Consider the following 20505-nt stretch of genomic DNA (forward strand, 5'->3'; position numbering starts at 1 on the left):
AACCAAGAAAAGCGGGGTTAGATTGGAGGAAAACCAAGAAAAGCGGGGTTAGAGCGGAGGAAAACCAAGAAAAGCGGGATTAGAGCGGAGGAAAACCAAGAAAAGCGGGGTTAGAGTGGAGGATAACCAAGAAAAGTGGGGTTAGAGCGGAGGAAAACCAAGAAAAGTGGAGTTAGAGCGTAGGAAAACCAAGAAAAGCGGTGATAGAGCAGAGGAAAACAAACAAAAGTGGTGTTAGAGCGTAGGAAAACCACTAAAAGCGATGCTAGAGCGGAGGAAAACCAAGAAAAGTGAAGTTAGAGCGGAGGAAAACCAAGAAAAGCGGAATATGTGCGGAGGAAAACCAAGAAAAGCGGGGTTAGAGCGGAGGAAAAACAAGAAAAGCAAGGTTAGAGCAAAGGAAAACCAATTAAAGCAAAGTTAGAGTGGAGGAAAACCAAGAAAAGCGGGGTTAGATTGGAGGAAAACCAAGAAAAGTGGGGTTAGAGCGGAGGAAAACCAAGAAAAGCGGGGTTAGAGCGGAGGAAAAACAAGAAAAGCGATATTAGAGCAAAGGAAAAACAAGGAAAGCGAAGTTAGAACGGAGGAAAACCAAGACAAGCGGGGTTAGAGCGGAGGAAAACCAAGAACAGCGGGGTTAGAGCGGAGGGAAACCAAGAAAAGCCGGGTTAAAGCAATGGAAAACCAAGAAAAGCGGGGTTACAGCAAAGGAAAACCAAGAAAAGTTGGGTCAGAGCGGAGGAAAACCAAAAAAGAGGGGTTAGAGCGGAGGAAAACCAAGAAAAGCGGAATAAGTGCGGAGGAAAACCAAGAAAAGCGGGGTTAGAGCGGAGGAAAACCAAGAAAAGCGGGGTTAGAGCGGAGGAAAACCAAGAAAAGCGGGGTTAGAGCGGAGGAAAACCAAGAAAAGCGGGGTTATAACGGAGGAAAACCAAGAAAAGCGGGGATAGAGCGGAGGATAACAAAGAAAAGCATGGTTAGAGCGGAGGAAAACCAAGAAAAGCGGTGTTAGAGCGGAGGAAAACCAAGAGAAACGGGGTTAGAGCAGAGAAAAACCAAGAAAAGCGGGGATAGAAGGGAGAAAAACCAAGAAAAGCGGGGTTAGAGCGGAGGAAAACCAAGAAAAGCGGGGTTAGAGCAAAGGAAAACCAAGAAAAGTTGGGTCAGAGCGGAGGAAAACCAAGAAAAGCAGGGTTAGGGCGGAGCAAATCAAGAAAACCAAGAAAAGCTGGGTAAGAGCGGAGGAAAACTAAGAGAAGCAAGGTTAGATCAAAGGAAAACGAAGAAAAGCTGGGTTAGAGCGGAGGAAAACCAAGAAAAGCGGGGTTAGAGTGGAGGAAAACCAAGAAAAACAGGGTTAGACCGGAGGAAAACCAAGAAAAGCGGGGTTAGAGCGGAGGAAAACCAAGAAAAGTGGGGATAGAGAGGAGGAAAACCAAGAAAAGCGGGGTTAGAGCGGAGGAAAACCAAGAAAAGCGGGTTTAGAGCGGAGGAAAACTAAGACAAGCGGGGTTAGAGTGGAGGATAACCAAGAAAATCGGGGTTAGAGCGGTGGAAGAGCATGAAAAGAGGGGTTAGAGATGAGGAAAACCAAGAAAAGCGGAATAAGTGCGGAGGAAAACCAAGACAAGCGGGGTTAGAGCGGAGGAAAACCAAGAAAAGCTGGGATAGAGCGGAGGAAATCCAAGACAAGCGGGGTCAGATCGGAGGAAAACCAAGAAAAGCGGGGTTAGAGCGGAAGAAAACAAAGAAAAGCGGGGTTAGAGAGAAGGAAAACCAAGAAAAGCGAAGTTAGAGCGGAGGAAAACCAAGAAAAGCAGGGTTAGAGTGGAGGAAAACCAAGAAAAGCCGGTTTAAAGCAATGGAAAACCAAGAAAAGTGAAGTTAGAGCGGAGGAAAACCAAGAAAAGCAGGGTTAGAGTGGAGGAAAACCAAGAAAAGAGGGGTTAGAGCGGAGGAAAACCAAGAAAAGCGAAGTTAGAGCGGAGGAAAACCAAGAAAAGCGGAATAAGTGCGGAGGAAAACCAAGAAAAGCGGGGTTAGAGCGGAGGAAAAACAAGAAAAGCGGGGTTAGAGCAAAGGAAAACCAAGAAAAGCAAAGTTAGAGCGGAGGAAAACCAAGAAAAGCGGGGTTAGATTGGAGGAAAACCAAGAAAAGTGGGGTTAGAGCGGAGGAAAACCAAGAAAAGCGGGGTTAGAGCGGAGGATAACCAAGAAAAGCAGGGTTAGAGCGGAGGAAAACCAGGAAAAGCGGTGTTAGAGAGGAGGAAAACCAAGAGAAACGGGGTTAGAGCGGAGAAAAACCAAGAAAAGCGGGGATAGAAGGTAGAAAAACCAAGAAAAGCGGGGTTAGAGTGGAGGAAAACCAAGAAAAGCGGGTTTAGAACGGAGGAAAACCAAGAAAAGTATGGTTAGAGCAGAGGATAACCAAGAAAAGCGGGGTTATAGTGGAGGAAAACCAAGAAAAGCGGTGTTAGAGCGGAGGAAAACCAAGAGAAACGGGGTTAGAGCAGAGAAAAATCAAGAAAAGCGGGGATAGAAGGGAGAAAAACCAAGAAAAGCGGGGTTATAGCGGAGGAAAACCAAGAAAAGCGAAGTTAGAGCTGAGGAAAACCATGAAAAGCGGAATAAGTGCGGAGGAAAACCAAGAGAAGCGGGGTTAGAGCAGTGGAAAACCAAGAAAAAGAAGTTAGAGAGGAAGAAAACGAAGAAAAGCGCGGTTAGAGCAGCAGAAATCCGAGAAAAGCATGGTTAGAGTGGAGAAAAACCATGAAAAGCTGGGTTAGAGTGGAGATAAACCAAGAAAAGCGGGGTTAGAGCGGAGGAAAACCAAGAAAAGAGGAGTTAGTGCAGAGGAAAACCAAGAAAAGCGGGGTTAGAGCGGAGGAAAACCAAGAAAAGTTGGGTCAGAGCGGAGGAAAACCAAGAAAAGCGGGGTTAGAGTGGAGGATAACCAAGAAAAGCGGGGTTAGAGCGGAGGAAAACCAAGAAAAGTGGAGTTAGAGCGTAGGAAAACCAAGAAAAGCGGTGATAGAGCAGAGGAAAACAAACAAAAGTGGTGTTAGAGCATAGGTAAACCACTAAAAGCGATGCTAGAGCGGAGGAAAACCAAGAAAAGCGGGATTAGAGCGGATGAAAACCAAGAAAAGCGAGGTTAGAGTGGAGGATAACCAAGAAAAGCGGGTTTAGAGCGGAAGAAAACCAAGTAAAGCGGGGTTAGAGCGGAGGAAAACCAAGAAAAGCGAAGTTAGATCGGAGGAAATCCAAGAGAAGCGGAATAAGCGCGGAGGAAAACCAAGAAAAGCGGGGTTAGAGCGGAGGAAAACCAAGAAAAGAGGGGTTAGTGCGGAGGAAAACCAAGAAAAGCGGGGTTAGAGCAAAGGAAAACCAAGAAAAGCGATGTTAGAGCGGAGGAAAACCAAGAGAAATGGGGTAAGAGCGGAGAAAAACCAAGAAAAGCTGGGATAGAAAAGAGGAAAACCAAGAAAAGCAGGGTAAGAGCGGAGGAAAACCAAGAGAAGCAGGGTTAGATCAAAGGAAAACCAAGAAAAGCTGGGTTAGAGCGGAGGAAAACCAAGAAAAGCGGGGTTAGAGCAGAGGAAAACCAAGAAAAGCAGGGTTAGACCGGAGGAAAACCAAGACAAGCAGGGTTAGAGTGGAGGATAACCAAGAAAATCGGGGTTAGAGCGGTGGAAGAGCATGAAAAGTGGGGTTAGAGATGAGGAAAACCAAGAAAAGCGGAATAAGTGCGGAGGAAAACCAAGAAAAGTCGTGTTAGAGTGTAGGAAAACCAAGAAAAGCGGTGATAGAGCGGAGGAAAACCAAGACAAGTGGTGTTAGAGCGTAGGAAAACCATGAAAAGCGGGGATAGAGCGTAGGAAAACCAAGAAAAGCTGAGTTAGAGCGGAGAAAAACGAAGAAAAGCAAAGTTAGAGCAGAGGAAAACCAAGAAAAGCGGGGTTAGAGCGGAGGAAATCCAATAAAAAAAACATAGAGAGGAGGAAAAGACAGAAAAGCGGGGTTAGAGCAGCAGAAATCCAAGAAAAGCATGGTTAGAGTGAAGAAAAACCATGAACACCTGGGTAAGAACAGAGGAAAAACAAGAAAAGAGGGGTTAGAAAGGAGGAAAACCAAGCAAAGTGAAGTTAGAGCGAAGTAAAACCAAGAAGAGCAGGGTTAGAGCGGAGGAAAACCAAGAAAAGTGGTGTTAGAGGGTAGGAAAACCAAGAAAAGCGGTGATAGAGCGGAGGAAAACCAAGAAAAGCGAAGTTAGAGCGGCGGAAAACCAAGAAAAGCGGTGTTAGAGCGTAGGAAAACCAAGAAAAGCGGTGATAGAGCGGGGGAAAACCAAGAAAAGCGGGCTTAGAGCGGAGGAAAACCAAGAAAAGCAGGGTTAGAGCAAAGGAAAACCAAGAAAAGCGGGGTTACAGCGGAGGATAACCAAGAAAAGCGGGGATAGAGCTGAGGAAAACCAAGAAAAGCGGGGTTATAGCGGAGGAAAACCAAGAAAAGCGGGGTTAGAGCGGAGGAATACCAAGAAAAAGAAGTTAGAGAGGAAAAAAACGAAGAAAAGCGCGATTAGAGCAGCAGAAATCCGAGAAAAGCATGGTTAGCATGGAGAAAAACCATGAAAAGCTGGGTTAGAGTGGTGAAAACCAAGAAAAGCGGGGTTACTGCGGAGGAAAACCAAGAAAAGAGGGGTTAGATCAAAGGAAAACCAAGAAAAGCGGTGTTAGAGCGGAGGAAAACCAAGATAAACGGGGTTAGAGCGGAGAAAAACCAAGAAAAGCAAGGATAGATGAGAGGATAACAAAGAAAAGCGGGGTTAGAGCGTAGAAAAACCAAGAAAAGCGGGGTTAGAGCGGAGGAAAACCAAGAAAAGCTGGGTTAGAGCGGAGGAAAACCAAGAAAAGCAGGGTTAGAGAGGAGGAAAACCAAGAAAAGCGGGGTTAGAGCGGAGGAAAACCAAGAAAAGCAGGGTCAGAGCGGAGGAAAACCAAGAAAAACGTTGTTCATGCGGATGAAAACCAAGAAATGCAGGATTAGAGCGGAGGAAAACCAAGAAAAGTGGGGTTAGAACGGAGGAAAACCAAGAAAAGCGGGGATATAGCGGAGGAAAACCAAGAAAAGCGGGGTTAGAGCGGAGGAAAACCAAGAAAAGAAGAGTTAGAACGGAAGAAAACGAAGAAAAGCGTGGTTAGAGCAGCAGAAATCCGAGAAAAGCATGGTTAGAGTGGAGAAAAACCAAGGCAAGCGAGATTAGAGCGGAGGAAAACCAAGAAAAGTGGGGTTAGAAAGGAGGAGAACCAAGAAAAGTGAAGTTAGAGCGAAGGAAAACCAAGAAAATCAGGGATAGAGCGGAGGAAAACCAAGAAAAGTGGTGTTAGAGCGTAGGAAAACCAAGAAAAGCGGTGATAGAGCGGAGGAAAACCAAGAAAAGCGAAGTAAGAGAGGAGGTAAACCAAGAAAAGCGGGGTTAGAGCGGAGGAAAACCAAGAAAAGCGAGGTTAGAGCGGAAGAAAACCAAGAAAAGCGTGGTTAGAGTGGAGGAAAACCAAGAAAAGCAGGGTTAGAGCAAAGGAAAACCAAGAAAAGCGGGGTTAGAGCGGAGGAAAACCAAGAAAAGGAAGGTTAGAGCGGAGGAAAACCAAGAAAAGCGGGGTTAGAGCGGAGGAAAACCAAGAAAAGCGGGGTTATAGCGGAGGAAAACCAAGAAAAGCGGGGTTATAGCGGAGGAAAACCAAGAAAAGCGGGGTTAGAGCGGACGAAAACCAAGAAAAGCAGAGTTAGAACAGAAGAAAACGAAGAATAGCGTGGTTAGAGCAGCAGAAATCCGAGAAAATCATTATTAGAGTGGAGAAAAACCATGAAAAGCTGGGTTAGAGCGGAGAAAAACCAAGAAAAGCGGGGTTAGAGCGGAGGAAAACCATGAAAAGCGGGGATAGAGGGGAGGAAAACCAAGGAAAGCGGGGTTAGAGCGGAGAAAAACCAAGAAAAGCAGGATTAGAGCGGAGGAAAACCAAGAAAAGCGGTGTTAGAGCGTAGGAAAACCAAGAAAAGCGGTGATAGAGCGGAGGAAAACCAAGAAAAGCGGGGTTAGAGCGTAGGAAAACCAAGAAAAGCAGGGTTAGTGCAAAGGAAAACCAAGAAAAGCGGGGTTAGAGCGGAGGATAACCAAGAAAAGCGGGGTTAGAGCGGAGGAAAACCAAGAAAAGCGGGGTTAGAACGGAGGAAAACCAAGAAAAGCAGGGTTAGAGCGGAGGAAAACAAAGAAAGGCGGAATAAGTGCGGAGGAAAACCAAGAAATTCGGGGTTAGAGCGGAGGAATACCAAGAAAAAGAAGTTAGAGAGGAAAAAAACGAAGAAAAGCGCGATTAGAGCAGCAGAAATCCATGAAAAGCATGGTTAGCATGGAGAAAAACCATGAAAAGCTGGGTTAGAGTGGTGAAAACCAAGAAAAGCGGGGTTACTGCAGAGGAAAACCAAGAAAAGAGGGGTTAGATCAAAGGAAAACCAAGAAAAGCGGTGTTAGAGCGGAGGAAAACCAAGAGAAACGGGGTTAGAGCAGAGAAAAACCAAGAAAAGCAAGGATAGATGAGGAAAAACCATGAAAAGCTGGGTTAGAGTGGTGAAAACCAAGAAAAGCGGGGTTACTGCGGAGGAAAACCAAGAAAAGAGGGGTTAGATCAAAGGATAACAAAGAAAAGCGGGGTTAGAGAGGAGGAAAACCAAGAAAAGCGGGGTTAGAGCAGAGGAAAACCAAGAAAAGCTGGGTTAGAGCGGAGGAAAACCAAGAAAAGCTGGGTTAGAGAGGAGGAAAACCAAGAAAAGCGGGGATATAGCGGAGGAAAACCAAGAAAAGAGGAGTTAGTGCAGAGGAAAACCAAGAAAAGCGGGGTTAGAGCGGAGGAAAACCAAGAAAAGTTGGGTCAGAGCGGAGGAAAACCAAGAAAAGCGAGGTTAGGGAGGAGCAAACAAAGAAAACCAAGAAAAGCGGGGTTAGAGCGGAGGAAAACCAAGAAAAGCGGGATTAGAGCGGAGGAAAACCAAGAAAAGCGGGGTTACAGTGGAGGATAACCAAGAAAAGCGGGGTTAGAGCGGAGGAAAACCAAGAAAAGTGGAGTTAGAGCGTAGGAAAACCAAGAAAAGCGGTGATAGAGCAGAGGAAAACAAACAAAAGTGGTGTTAGAGCATAGGAAAACCACTAAAAGCGATGCTAGAACAGAGGAAAACCAAGAAAAGCGAAGTTAGAACGGAGGAAAACCAAGAAAAGCTGAATAAGTGCGGAGAAAAACCAACAAAAGCGGGGTTAGAGCGGAGGAAAAACAAGAAAAGCGGGGTTAGAGCAAAGGAAAACCAAGAAAAGCAAAGTTAGAGCGGAGGAAAACCAAGAAAAGCGGGGTTAGATTGGAGGAAAACCAAGAAAAGCGGGGTTAGAGCGGAGGAAAACCAAGAAAAGCGGGATTAGAGCGGAGGAAAACCAAGAAAAGCGGGGTTAGAGTGGAGGATAACCAAGAAAAGTGGGGTTAGAGCGGAGGAAAACCAAGAAAAGTGGAGTTAGAGCGTAGGAAAACCAAGAAAAGCGGTGATAGAGCAGAGGAAAACAAACAAAAGTGGTGTTAGAGCGTAGGAAAACCACTAAAAGCGATGCTAGAGCGGAGGAAAACCAAGAAAAGTGAAGTTAGAGCGGAGGAAAACCAAGAAAAGCGGAATATGTGCGGAGGAAAACCAAGAAAAGCGGGGTTAGAGCGGAGGAAAAACAAGAAAAGCAAGGTTAGAGCAAAGGAAAACCAATTAAAGCAAAGTTAGAGTGGAGGAAAACCAAGAAAAGCGGGGTTAGATTGGAGGAAAACCAAGAAAAGTGGGGTTAGAGCGGAGGAAAACCAAGAAAAGCGGGGTTAGAGCGGAGGAAAAACAAGAAAAGCGATATTAGAGCAAAGGAAAAACAAGGAAAGCGAAGTTAGAACGGAGGAAAACCAAGACAAGCGGGGTTAGTGCGGAGGAAAACCAAGAACAGCGGGGTTAGAGCGGAGGGAAACCAAGAAAAGCCGGGTTAAAGCAATGGAAAACCAAGAAAAGCGGGGTTACAGCAAAGGAAAACCAAGAAAAGTTGGGTCAGAGCGGAGGAAAACCAAAAAAGAGGGGTTAGAGCGGAGGAAAACCAAGAAAAGCGGAATAAGTGCGGAGGAAAACCAAGAAAAGCGGGGTTAGAGCGGAGGAAAACCAAGAAAAGCGGGGTTAGAGCGGAGGAAAACCAAGAAAAGCGGGGTTAGAGCGGAGGAAAACCAAGAAAAGCGGGGTTATAACGGAGGAAAACCAAGAAAAGCGGGGATAGAGCGGAGGATAACAAAGAAAAGCATGGTTAGAGCGGAGGAAAACCAAGAAAAGCGGTGTTAGAGCGGAGGAAAACCAAGAGAAACGGGGTTAGAGCAGAGAAAAACCAAGAAAAGCGGGGATAGAAGGGAGAAAAACCAAGAAAAGCGGGGTTAGAGCGGAGGAAAACCAAGAAAAGCGGGGTTAGAGCAAAGGAAAACCAAGAAAAGTTGGGTCAGAGCGGAGGAAAACCAAGAAAAGCAGGGTTAGGGCGGAGCAAATCAAGAAAACCAAGAAAAGCTGGGTAAGAGCGGAGGAAAACTAAGAGAAGCAAGGTTAGATCAAAGGAAAACGAAGAAAAGCTGGGTTAGAGCGGAGGAAAACCAAGAAAAGCGGGGTTAGAGTGGAGGAAAACCAAGAAAAACAGGGTTAGACCGGAGGAAAACCAAGAAAAGCGGGGTTAGAGCGGAGGAAAACCAAGAAAAGTGGGGATAGAGAGGAGGAAAACCAAGAAAAGCGGGGTTAGAGCGGAGGAAAACCAAGAAAAGCGGGTTTAGAGCGGAGGAAAACTAAGACAAGCGGGGTTAGAGTGGAGGATAACCAAGAAAATCGGGGTTAGAGCGGTGGAAGAGCATGAAAAGAGGGGTTAGAGATGAGGAAAACCAAGAAAAGCGGAATAAGTGCGGAGGAAAACCAAGACAAGCGGGGTTAGAGCGGAGGAAAACCAAGAAAAGCTGGGATAGAGCGGAGGAAATCCAAGACAAGCGGGGTCAGATCGGAGGAAAACCAAGAAAAGCGGGGTTAGAGCGGAAGAAAACAAAGAAAAGCGGGGTTAGAGAGAAGGAAAATCAAGAAAAGCGAAGTTAGAGCGGAGGAAAACCAAGAAAAGCAGGGTTAGAGTGGAGGAAAACCAAGAAAAGCCGGTTTAAAGCAATGGAAAACCAAGAAAAGTGAAGTTAGAGCGGAGGAAAACCAAGAAAAGCAGGGTTAGAGTGGAGGAAAACCAAGAAAAGAGGGGTTAGAGCGGAGGAAAACCAAGAAAAGCGAAGTTAGAGCGGAGGAAAACCAAGAAAAGCGGAATAAGTGCGGAGGAAAACCAAGAAAAGCGGGGTTAGAGCGGAGGAAAAACAAGAAAAGCGGGGTTAGAGCAAAGGAAAACCAAGAAAAGCAAAGTTAGAGCGGAGGAAAACCAAGAAAAGCGGGGTTAGATTGGAGGAAAACCAAGAAAAGTGGGGTTAGAGCGGAGGAAAACCAAGAAAAGCGGGGTTAGAGCGGAGGATAACCAAGAAAAGCAGGGTTAGAGCGGAGGAAAACCAGGAAAAGCGGTGTTAGAGAGGAGGAAAACCAAGAGAAACGGGGTTAGAGCGGAGAAAAACCAAGAAAAGCGGGGATAGAAGGTAGAAAAACCAAGAAAAGCGGGGTTAGAGTGGAGGAAAACCAAGAAAAGCGGGTTTAGAACGGAGGAAAACCAAGAAAAGTATGGTTAGAGCAGAGGATAACCAAGAAAAGCGGGGTTATAGTGGAGGAAAACCAAGAAAAGCGGTGTTAGAGCGGAGGAAAACCAAGAGAAACGGGGTTAGAGCAGAGAAAAATCAAGAAAAGCGGGGATAGAAGGGAGAAAAACCAAGAAAAGCGGGGTTATAGCGGAGGAAAACCAAGAAAAGCGAAGTTAGAGCTGAGGAAAACCATGAAAAGCGGAATAAGTGCGGAGGAAAACCAAGAGAAGCGGGGTTAGAGCAGTGGAAAACCAAGAAAAAGAAGTTAGAGAGGAAGAAAACGAAGAAAAGCGCGGTTAGAGCAGCAGAAATCCGAGAAAAGCATGGTTAGAGTGGAGAAAAACCATGAAAAGCTGGGTTAGAGTGGAGATAAACCAAGAAAAGCGGGGTTAGAGCGGAGGAAAACCAAGAAAAGAGGAGTTAGTGCAGAGGAAAACCAAGAAAAGCGGGGTTAGAGCGGAGGAAAACCAAGAAAAGTTGGGTCAGAGCGGAGGAAAACCAAGAAAAGCGGGGTTAGAGTGGAGGATAACCAAGAAAAGCGGGGTTAGAGCGGAGGAAAACCAAGAAAAGTGGAGTTAGAGCGTAGGAAAACCAAGAAAAGCGGTGATAGAGCAGAGGAAAACAAACAAAAGTGGTGTTAGAGCGTAGGTAAACCACTAAAAGCGATGCTAGAGCGGAGGAAAACCAAGAAAAGCGGGATTAGAGCGGATGAAAACCAAGAAAAGCGAGGTTAGAGTGGAGGATAACCAAGAAAAGCGGGTTTAGAGCGGAAGAAAACCAAGTAAAGCGGGGTTAGAGCGGAGGAAAACCAAGAAAAGCGAAGTTAGATCGGAGGAAATCCAAGAGAAGCGGAATAAGCGCGGAGGAAAACCAAGAAAAGCGGGGTTAGAGCGGAGGAAAACCAAGAAAAGAGGGGTTAGTGCGGAGGAAAACCAAGAAAAGCGGGGTTAGAGCAAAGGAAAACCAAGAAAAGCGATGTTAGAGCGGAGGAAAACCAAGAGAAATGGGGTAAGAGCGGAGAAAAACCAAGAAAAGCTGGGATAGAAAAGAGGAAAACCAAGAAAAGCAGGGTAAGAGCGGAGGAAAACCAAGAGAAGCAGGGTTAGATCAAAGGAAAACCAAGAAAAGCTGGGTTAGAGCGGAGGAAAACCAAGAAAAGCGGGGTTAGAGCAGAGGAAAACCAAGAAAAGCAGGGTTAGACCGGAGGAAAACCAAGACAAGCAGGGTTAGAGTGGAGGATAACCAAGAAAATCGGGGTTAGAGCGGTGGAAGAGCATGAAAAGTGGGGTTAGAGATGAGGAAAACCAAGAAAAGAGGAATAAGTGCGGAGGAAAACCAAGAAAAGTCGTGTTAGAGTGTAGGAAAACCAAGAAAAGCGGTGATAGAGCGGAGGAAAACCAAGACAAGTGGTGTTAGAGCGTAGGAAAACCATGAAAAGCGGGGATAGAGCGTAGGAAAACCAAGAAAAGCTGAGTTAGAGCGGAGAAAAACGAAGAAAAGCAAAGTTAGAGCAGAGGAAAACCAAGAAAAGCGGGGTTAGAGCGGAGGAAATCCAATAAAAAAAACATAGAGAGGAGGAAAAGACAGAAAAGCGGGGTTAGAGCAGCAGAAATCCAAGAAAAGCATGGTTAGAGTGAAGAAAAACCATGAACACCTGGGTAAGAACAGAGGAAAAACAAGAAAAGAGGGGTTAGAAAGGAGGAAAACCAAGCAAAGTGAAGTTAGAGCGAAGTAAAACCAAGAAGAGCAGGGTTAGAGCGGAGGAAAACCAAGAAAAGTGGTGTTAGAGCGTAGGAAAACCAAGAAAAGCGGTGATAGAGCGGAGGAAAACCAAGAAAAGCGAAGTTAGAGCGGCGGAAAACCAAGAAAAGCGGTGTTAGAGCGTAGGAAAACCAAGAAAAGCGGTGATAGAGCGGGGGAAAACCAAGAAAAGCGGGCTTAGAGCGGAGGAAAACCAAGAAAAGCAGGGTTAGAGCAAAGGAAAACCAAGAAAAGCGGGGTTACAGCGGAGGATAACCAAGAAAAGCGGGGATAGAGCTGAGGAAAACCAAGAAAAGCGGGGTTATAGCGGAGGAAAACCAAGAAAAGCAGGGTTAGAGCGGAGGAAAACAAAGAAAGGCGGAATAAGTGCGGAGGAAAACCAAGAAAAGCGGGGTTAGAGCGGAGGAATACCAAGAAAAAGAAGTTAGAGAGGAAAAAAACGAAGAAAAGCGCGATTAGAGCAGCAGAAATCCGAGAAAAGCATGGTTAGCATGGAGAAAAACCATGAAAAGCTGGGTTAGAGTGGTGAAAACCAAGAAAAGCGGGGTTACTGCGGAGGAAAACCAAGAAAAGAGGGGTTAGATCAAAGGAAAACCAAGAAAAGCGGTGTTAGAGCGGAGGAAAACCAAGATAAACGGGGTTAGAGCGGAGAAAAACCAAGAAAAGCAAGGATAGATGAGAGGATAACAAAGAAAAGCGGGGTTAGAGCGTAGAAAAACCAAGAAAAGCGGGGTTAGAGCGGAGGAAAACCAAGAAAAGCTGGGTTAGAGCGGAGGAAAACCAAGAAAAGCAGGGTTAGAGAGGAGGAAAACCAAGAAAAGCGGGGTTAGAGCGGAGGAAAACCAAGAAAAGCAGGGTCAGAGCGGAGGAAAACCAAGAAAAACGTTGTTCATGCGGATGAAAACCAAGAAATGCAGGATTAGAGCGGAGGAAAACCAAGAAAAGTGGGGTTAGAACGGAGGAAAACCAAGAAAAGCGGGGATATAGCGGAGGAAAACCAAGAAAAGCGGGGTTAGAGCGGAGGAAAACCAAGAAAAGAAGAGTTAGAACGGAAGAAAACGAAGAAAAGCGTGGTTAGAGCAGCAGAAATCCGAGAAAAGCATGGTTAGAGTGGAGAAAAACCAAGGCAAGCGAGATTAGAGCGGAGGAAAACCAAGAAAAGTGGGGTTAGAAAGGAGGAGAACCAAGAAAAGTGAAGTTAGAGCGAAGGAAAACCAAGAAAATCAGGGATAGAGCGGAGGAAAACCAAGAAAAGTGGTGTTAGAGCGTAGGAAAACCAAGAAAAGCGGTGATAGAGCGGAGGAAAACCAAGAAAAGCGAAGTAAGAGAGGAGGTAAACCAAGAAAAGCGGGGTTAGAGCGGAGGAAAACCAAGAAAAGCGAGGTTAGAGCGGAAGAAAACCAAGAAAAGCGTGGTTAGAGTGGAGGAAAACCAAGAAAAGCAGGGTTAGAGCAAAGGAAAACCAAGAAAAGCGGGGTTAGAGCGGAGGAAAACCAAGAAAAGGAAGGTTAGAGCGGAGGAAAACCAAGAAAAGCGGGGTTAGAGCGGAGGAAAACCAAGAAAAGCGGGGTTATAGCGGAGGAAAACCAAGAAAAGCGGGGTTATAGCGGAGGAAAACCAAGAAAAGCGGGGTTAGAGCGGACGAAAACCAAGAAAAGCAGAGTTAGAACAGAAGAAAACGAAGAATAGCGTGGTTAGAGCAGCAGAAATCCGAGAAAATCATTATTAGAGTGGAGAAAAACCATGAAAAGCTGGGTTAGAGCGGAGAAAAACCAAGAAAAGCGGGGTTAGAGCGGAGGAAAACCATGAAAAGCGGGGATAGAGGGGAGGAAAACCAAGGAAAGCGGGGTTAGAGCGGAGAAAAACCAAGAAAAGCAGGATTAGAGCGGAGGAAAACCAAGAAAAGCGGTGTTAGAGCGTAGGAAAACCAAGAAAAGCGGTGATAGAGCGGAGGAAAACCAAGAAAAGCGGGGTTAGAGCGTAGGAAAACCAAGAAAAGCAGGGTTAGTGCAAAGGAAAACCAAGAAAAGCGGGGTTAGAGCGGAGGATAACCAAGAAAAGCGGGGTTAGAGCGGAGGAAAACCAAGAAAAGCGGGGTTAGAACGGAGGAAAACCAAGAAAAGCAGGGTTAGAGCGGAGGAAAACAAAGAAAGGCGGAATAAGTGCGGAGGAAAACCAAGAAATTCGGGGTTAGAGCGGAGGAATACCAAGAAAAAGAAGTTAGAGAGGAAAAAAACGAAGAAAAGCGCGATTAGAGCAGCAGAAATCCATGAAAAGCATGGTTAGCATGGAGAAAAACCATGAAAAGCTGGGTTAGAGTGGTGAAAACCAAGAAAAGCGGGGTTACTGCAGAGGAAAACCAAGAAAAGAGGGGTTAGATCAAAGGAAAACCAAGAAAAGCGGTGTTAGAGCGGAGGAAAACCAAGAGAAACGGGGTTAGAGCAGAGAAAAACCCAGAAAAGCAAGGATAGATGAGGAAAAACCATGAAAAGCTGGGTTAGAGTGGTGAAAACCAAGAAAAGCGGGGTTACTGCGGAGGAAAACCAAGAAAAGAGGGGTTAGATCAAAGGATAACAAAGAAAAGCGGGGTTAGAGAGGAGGAAAACCAAGAAAAGCGGGGTTAGAGCGGAGGAAAACCAAGAAAAGCTGGGTTAGAGCGGAGGAAAACCAAGAAAAGCTGGGTTAGAGAGGAGGAAAACCAAGAAAAGCGGGGATATAGCGGAGGAAAACCAAGAAAAGCAGGGTCAGAGCGGAGGAAAACCAAGAAAAGCAGAGTTAGAACGGAAGAAAACGAAGAAAAGCGTGGTTAGAGGAGCAGAAATCCGAGAAAAGCATGGTTAGAGTGGAGAAAAACCAAGGCAAGCGAGATTAGAGCGGAGGAAAACCAAGAAAAGTGGGGTTAGAAAGGAGGAGAACCAAGAAAAGTGAAGTTAGAGCGAAGGAAAACAAAGAAAATCAGGGATAGAGCGGAGGAAAACCAAGAAAAGTGGTGTTAGAGCGAAGGAAAACCATGAAAAGCGGTGATAGAGCGGAGGAAAACCAAGAAAAGCGAAGTAAGAGAGGAGGTAAACAAGAAAAGCGGGGTTAGAGCGGAGGAAAACCAAGAAAAGCGGGATTAGAGCGGAGGAAAACCAAGAAAAGCGGGGTTAGAGTGGAGGATAACCAAGAAAAGCGGGGTTAGAGCGGAGGAAAACCAAGAAAAGTGGAGTTAGAGCGTAGGAAAACCAAGAAAAGCGGTGATAGAGCAGAGGAAAACAAACAAAAGTGGTGTTAGAGCGTAGGAAAACCACTAAAAGCGATGCTAGAGCGGAGGAAAACCAAGAAAAGCGGGATTAGAGCGGATGAAAACCAAGAAAAGCGAGGTTAGAGTGGAGGATAACCAAGAAAAGCGGGTTTAGAGGGGAAGAAAACCAAGTAAAGCGGGGTTAGAGCGGAGGAAAACCAAGAAAAGCGAAGTTAGATCGGAGGAAATCCAAGAGAAGCGGAATAAGCGCGGAGGAAAACCAAGAAAAGCGGGGTTAGAGCAAAGGAAAACCAAGAAAAGAGGGGTTAGTGCGGAGGATAACCAAGAAAAGCGGGGTTAGAGCGGAGGAAAACCAAGAAAAGCGATGTTAGAGCGGAGGAAAACCAAGAGAAATGGGGTAAGAGCGGAGAAAAACCAAGAAAAGCTGGGATAGAAAAGAGGAAAACCAAGAAAAGCAGGGTAAGAGCGGAGGAAAACCAAGAAAAGCAGGGTTAGATCAAAGGAAAACCAAGAAAAGCTGGGTTAGAGCGGAGGAAAACCAAGAAAAGCGGGGTTAGAGCAGAGGAAAACCAAGAAAAGCAGGGTTAGACCGGAGGAAAACCAAGACAAGCGGGGTTAGAGTGGAGGATAACCAAGAAAATCGGGGTTAGAGCGGTGGAAGAGCATGAAAAGTGGGGTTAGAGATGAGGAAAACCAAGAAAAGCGGAATAAGTGCGGAGGAAAACCAAGAAAAGTCGTGTTAGAGTGTAGGAAAACCAAGAAAAGCGGTGATAGAGCGGAGGAAAACCAAGACAAGTGGTGTTAGAGCGTAGGAAAACCATGAAAAGCGGGGATAGAGCGTAGGAAAACCAAGAAAAGCTGAGTTAGAGCAAAGAAAAACGAAGAAAAGCAAAGTTAGAGCAGAGGAAAACCAACAAAAGCGGGGTTAGAGCGGAGGAAAACCAAGATAATCGGGGTTAGAGCGGAGGAAATCCAATAAAAAAAAACATAGAGAGGAGGAAAAGACAGAAAAGCGGGGTTAGAGCAGCAGAAATCCAAGAAAAGCATGGTTAGAGTGAAGAAAAACCATGAACACCTGGGTAAGAACAGAGGAAAAACAAGAAAAGAGGGGTTAGAAAGGAGGAAAACCAAGCAAAGTGAAGTTAGAGCGAAGTAAAACCAAGAAGAGCAGGGTTAGAGCGGAGGAAAACCAAGAAAAGTGGTGTTAGAGCGTAGGAAAACCAAGAAAAGCGGTGATAGAGCGGAGGAAAACCAAGAAAAGCGAAGTTAGAGCGGCAGAAAACCAAGAAAAGCGGTGTTAGAGCGTAGGAAAACCAAGAAAAGCGGTGATAGAGCGGGGGAAAACCAAGAAAAGCGGGCTTAGAGCGGAGGAAAACCAAGAAAAGCAGGGTTAGAGCAAAGGAAAACCAAGAAAAGCGGGGTTACAGCGGAGGATAACCAAGAAAAGCGGGGATAGAGCTGAGGAAAACCAAGAAAAGCGGGGTTATAGCGGAGGAAAACCAAGAAAAGCAGGGTTAGAGCGGAGGAAAACAAAGAAAGGCGGAATAAGTGCGGAGGAAAACCAAGAAAAGCGGGGTTACTGCGGAGGAAAACCAACGAAAGAGGGGTTAGATCAAAGGATAACAAAGAAAAGCGGGGTTAGAGCGTAGAAAAACCAAGAAAAGCGGGGTTAGAGCGGAGGAAAACCAAGAAAAGCGGGGTTAGAGCGGAGGAAAACCAAGAAAAGCAGGGTTAGAGCGTAGGAAAACCAAGAAAAGCAGGGTTAGTGCAAAGGGAAACCAAGAAAAGCGGTGTTAGAGCGTAAGAAAACCAAGAAAAGCGGTGATAGAGCGGAGGAAAACCATGAAAAGCGGGGTTAGAGCGGAGGAAAACCAAGTAAAGCGAAGTAAGAACGGAAGAAAACCAAGAAAAGCGGGGTTAGAGCAAAGTAAAACCAAGAAAAGCGGGGTTATAGTGGAGGAAAACCAAGAAAAGGAAGGTTAGAGCGGAGGAAAACCAAGAAAAGCGGGGTTAGAGCGGAGGACAACCAAGAAAAGCGGGGTTATAGCGGAGGAAAACCAAGAAAAGCGGGGTTAGAGCGGACGAAAACCAAGAAAAGCAGAGTTAGAACAGAAGAAAACGAAGAAAAGCGTGGTTAGAGCAGCAGAAATCCGAGAAAATCATTATTAGAGTGGAGAAAAACCATGAAAAGCTGGGTTAGAGCGGAGAAAAACCAAGAAAAGCTGGGTTAGAGCGGAGGAAAACCATGAAAAGCGGGGATAGAGGAGAGGAAAACCAAGAAAAGCTGGGTTAGAGCGGAGAAAAACCAAGAAAAGCAGGGTTAGAGCAGAGGAAAACCAAGAAAAGCGGTGTTAGAGCGTAGGAAAACCAAGAAAAGCGGTGATAGAGCGGAGGAAAACCAAGAAAAGCGGGGTAAGAGCGTAGGAAAACCAAGAAAAGCAGGGTTAGTGCAAAGGGAAACCAAGAAAAGCGGTGTTAGAGCGTAGGAAAACCAAGAAAAGCGGTGATAGAGCGGAGGAAAACCAAGAAAAGCGGGGTTAGAGCGGAGGAAAACCAAGAAAAGCAGGGTTAGAGCAAAGGAAAACCAAGAAAAGCGGGGTTACAGCGGAGGATAACCAAGAAAAGCGGGGATAGAGCTGAGGAAAACCAAGAAAAGCGGGGTTATAGCGGAGGAAAACCAAGAAAAGCAGGGTTAGAGCGGAGGAAAACCAAGAAAGGCGGAATAAGTGCGGAGGAAAACCAAGAAAAGCGGGGTTAGAGCGGAGGAATACCAAGAAAAAGAAGTTAGAGAGGAAAAAAACGAAGAAAAGCGCGATTAGAGCAGCAGAAATCCGAGAAAAGCATGGTTAGCATGGAGAAAAACCATGAAAAGCTGGGTTAGAGTGGTGAAAACCAAGAAAAGCGGGGTTACTGCGGAGGAAAACCAAGAAAAGAGGGGTTAGATCAAAGGATAACAAAGAAAAGCGGGGTTAGAGCGTAGAAAAACCAAGAAAAGCGGGGTTAGAGCGGAGGAAAACCAAGAAAAGCTTGGTTAGAGCGGAGGAAAACCAAGAAAAGCGGGGTTAGAGCGGAGGAAAACCAAGAAAAGCGGGGTTAGAGCGGAGGAAAACAAAGAAAAGGAAGGTTAGAGCGGAGGAAAACCAAGAAAAGCGGGGTTAGAGCGGAGGAAAACCAAGAAAAGCGGTGTTAGAGCGTAAGAAAACCAAGAAAAGCGGTGATAGAGCGGAGGAAAACCAAGAAAAGCGGGGTTAGAGCGGAGGAAAACCAAGAAAAGCGAAGTTAGAACGGAAGAAAACCAAGAAAAGCGGGGTTAGAGCAAAGTAAAACCAAGAAAAGCGGGGTTATAGTGGAGGAAAACCAAGAAAAGGAAGGTTAGAGCGGAGGAAAACCAAGAAAAGCGGGGTTAGAGCGGAGGAAAACCAAGAAAAGCGGGGTTATAGCGGAGGAAAACCAAGATAAGCGGGGTTAGAGCGGACGAAAACCAAGAAAAGCAGAGTTAGAACAGAAGAAAACGAAGAAAAGCGTGGTTAGAGCAGCAGAAATCCGAGAAAATCATTATTAGAGTGGAGAAAAACCATGAAAAGCTGGGTTAGAGCGGAGAAAAACCAAGAAAAGCGGGGTTAGAGCGGAGGAAAACCATGAAAAGCGGGGATAGAGGGGAGGAAAACCAAGAAAAGCTGGGTTAGAGCAGAGAAAAACCAAGAAAAGCAGGGTTAGAGCAGAGGAAAACCAAGAAAAGCGGTGTTAGAGCGTAGGAAAACCAAGAAAAGCGGTGATAGAGCAAAGGAAAACCAAGAAAAGCGGGGTTAGAGCGTAGGAAAACCAAGAAAAGCAGGGTTAGTGCAAAGGGAAACCAAGAAAAGCGGTGTTAGAGCGTAGGAAAACCAAGAAAAGCGGTGATAGAGCGGAGGAAAACCAAGACAAGCGGGGTTAGAGCGGAGGAAAACCAAGAAAAGCGAAGTTAGAATGGAAGAAAACCAAGAAAAGCGGGGTTAGAGCAAAGTAAAACCAAGAAAAGCGGGGTTATAGTGGAGGAAAACCAAGAAAAGCGGGGATATAGCGGAGGAAAACCAAGAAAAGCGGGGTTAGAGCGGAGGAAAACCAAGAAAAGCAGAGATAGAACGGAAGTAAACGAAGAAAAGCGTGGTTAGAGCAGCAGAAATCCGAGAAAAGCATGGTTAGAGTGGAGAAAAACCAAGGCAAGCGAGATTAGAGCGGAGGAAAACCAAGAAAAGTGGGGTTAGAAAGGAGGAGAACCAAGAAAAGTGAAGTTAGAGCAAAGGAAAACCAAGAAAATCAGGGATAGAGCGGAGGAAAACCAAGAAAAGTGGTGTTAGAGCGTAGGAAAACCAAGAAAAGCGGTGATAGAACGGAGGAAAACCAAGAAAAGCGAAGTAAGAGAGGAGGTAAACCAAGAAAAGCGGGGTTAGAGCGGAGGAAAACCAAGAAAAGCGGGGTTAGAGCGGAAGAAAACCAAGAAAAGTGTGGTTAGAGTCGAGGAAAACCAAGAAAGCAGGGTTAGAGCAAAGGAAAACCAAGAAAAGCGGGGTTAGAGCGGAGGAAAACCAAGAAAAGGAAGGTTAGAGCGGAGGAAAACCAAGAAAAGCGGGGTTAGAGCGGAGGAAAACCAAGAAAAGCGGGGTTATAGCGGAGGAAAACCAAGAAAAGCGGGGTTATAGCGGAGGAAAACCAAGAAAAGCGGGGTTAGAGCGGACGAAAACCAAGAAAAGCAGAGTTAGAACAGAAGAAAAGGAAGAATAGCGTGGTTAGAGCAGCAGAAATCTGAGAAAATCATTATTAGAGTGGAGAAAAACCATGAAAAGCTGGGTTAGAGCGGAGAAAAACCAAGAAAAGCGGGGTTAGAGCGGAGGAAAACCATGAAAAGCGGGGATAGAGGGGAGGAAAACCAAGAAAAGCTGGGTTAGAGCGGAGAAAAACCAAGAAAAGCAGGGTTAGAGCGGAGGAAAACCAAGAAAAGCGGTGTTAGAGCGTAGGAAAACCAAGAAAAGCGGTGATAGAGCAGAGGAAAACCAAGAAAAGCGGGGTTAGAGCGTAGGAAAACCAAGAAAAGCAGGGTTAGTGCAAAGGAAAACCAAGAAAAGCGGGGTTAGAGCGGAGGAAAACCAAGAAAAGCAGGGTTAGTGCAAAGGAAAACCAAGAAAAGCGGGGTTAGAGCGGAAGAAAACCACGGAAAAGAAGTTAGAGAGGAATAAAACGAAGAAAAGCGGGGTTAGAGCAGCAGAAATCAGAGGAAAGCATGGTTAGAATGGAGAAAAACCATGAAAAGCTGGGTTAGAGTGGAGAAAACCAAGAAAGGAAGGGTTAGTGCGGAGGAAATCCAAGAAAAGAGGGGTTACAACAAAGGAAAACCAAGAAAAGCGGTGTTAGAGTGGAGAAAAACCAAGAAAAGCAAGGATAGATGAGAGGATAACCAAGAAAAGCGGGGTTAGAGCGTAGAAAAACCAAGAAAAGCAGGTTTAGAGCGGAGGAAAACCAAGAAAAGCTGGGTTAGAGCGGAGGAAATCCAAGAAAAGCTGGGTTAGAGTGGAGGAAAACCAAGAAAATCGAAGTTCATGCGGATGAAAACCAAGAAAAGCAGGGTTAGAGCGGAGGAAAACAAAGAAAAGCAGGGTCAGAGCGGAGGAAAACCAAGAAAATCGTTGTTCATGCGGATGAAAACCAAGGAATGCA

This window comes from Coturnix japonica, chromosome 4 (assembly GCF_054131305.1).
Source record: "Coturnix japonica strain WE chromosome 4, WE-NBRP24, whole genome shotgun sequence".
Classification (NCBI taxonomy): Eukaryota; Metazoa; Chordata; class Aves; order Galliformes; family Phasianidae; genus Coturnix; species Coturnix japonica.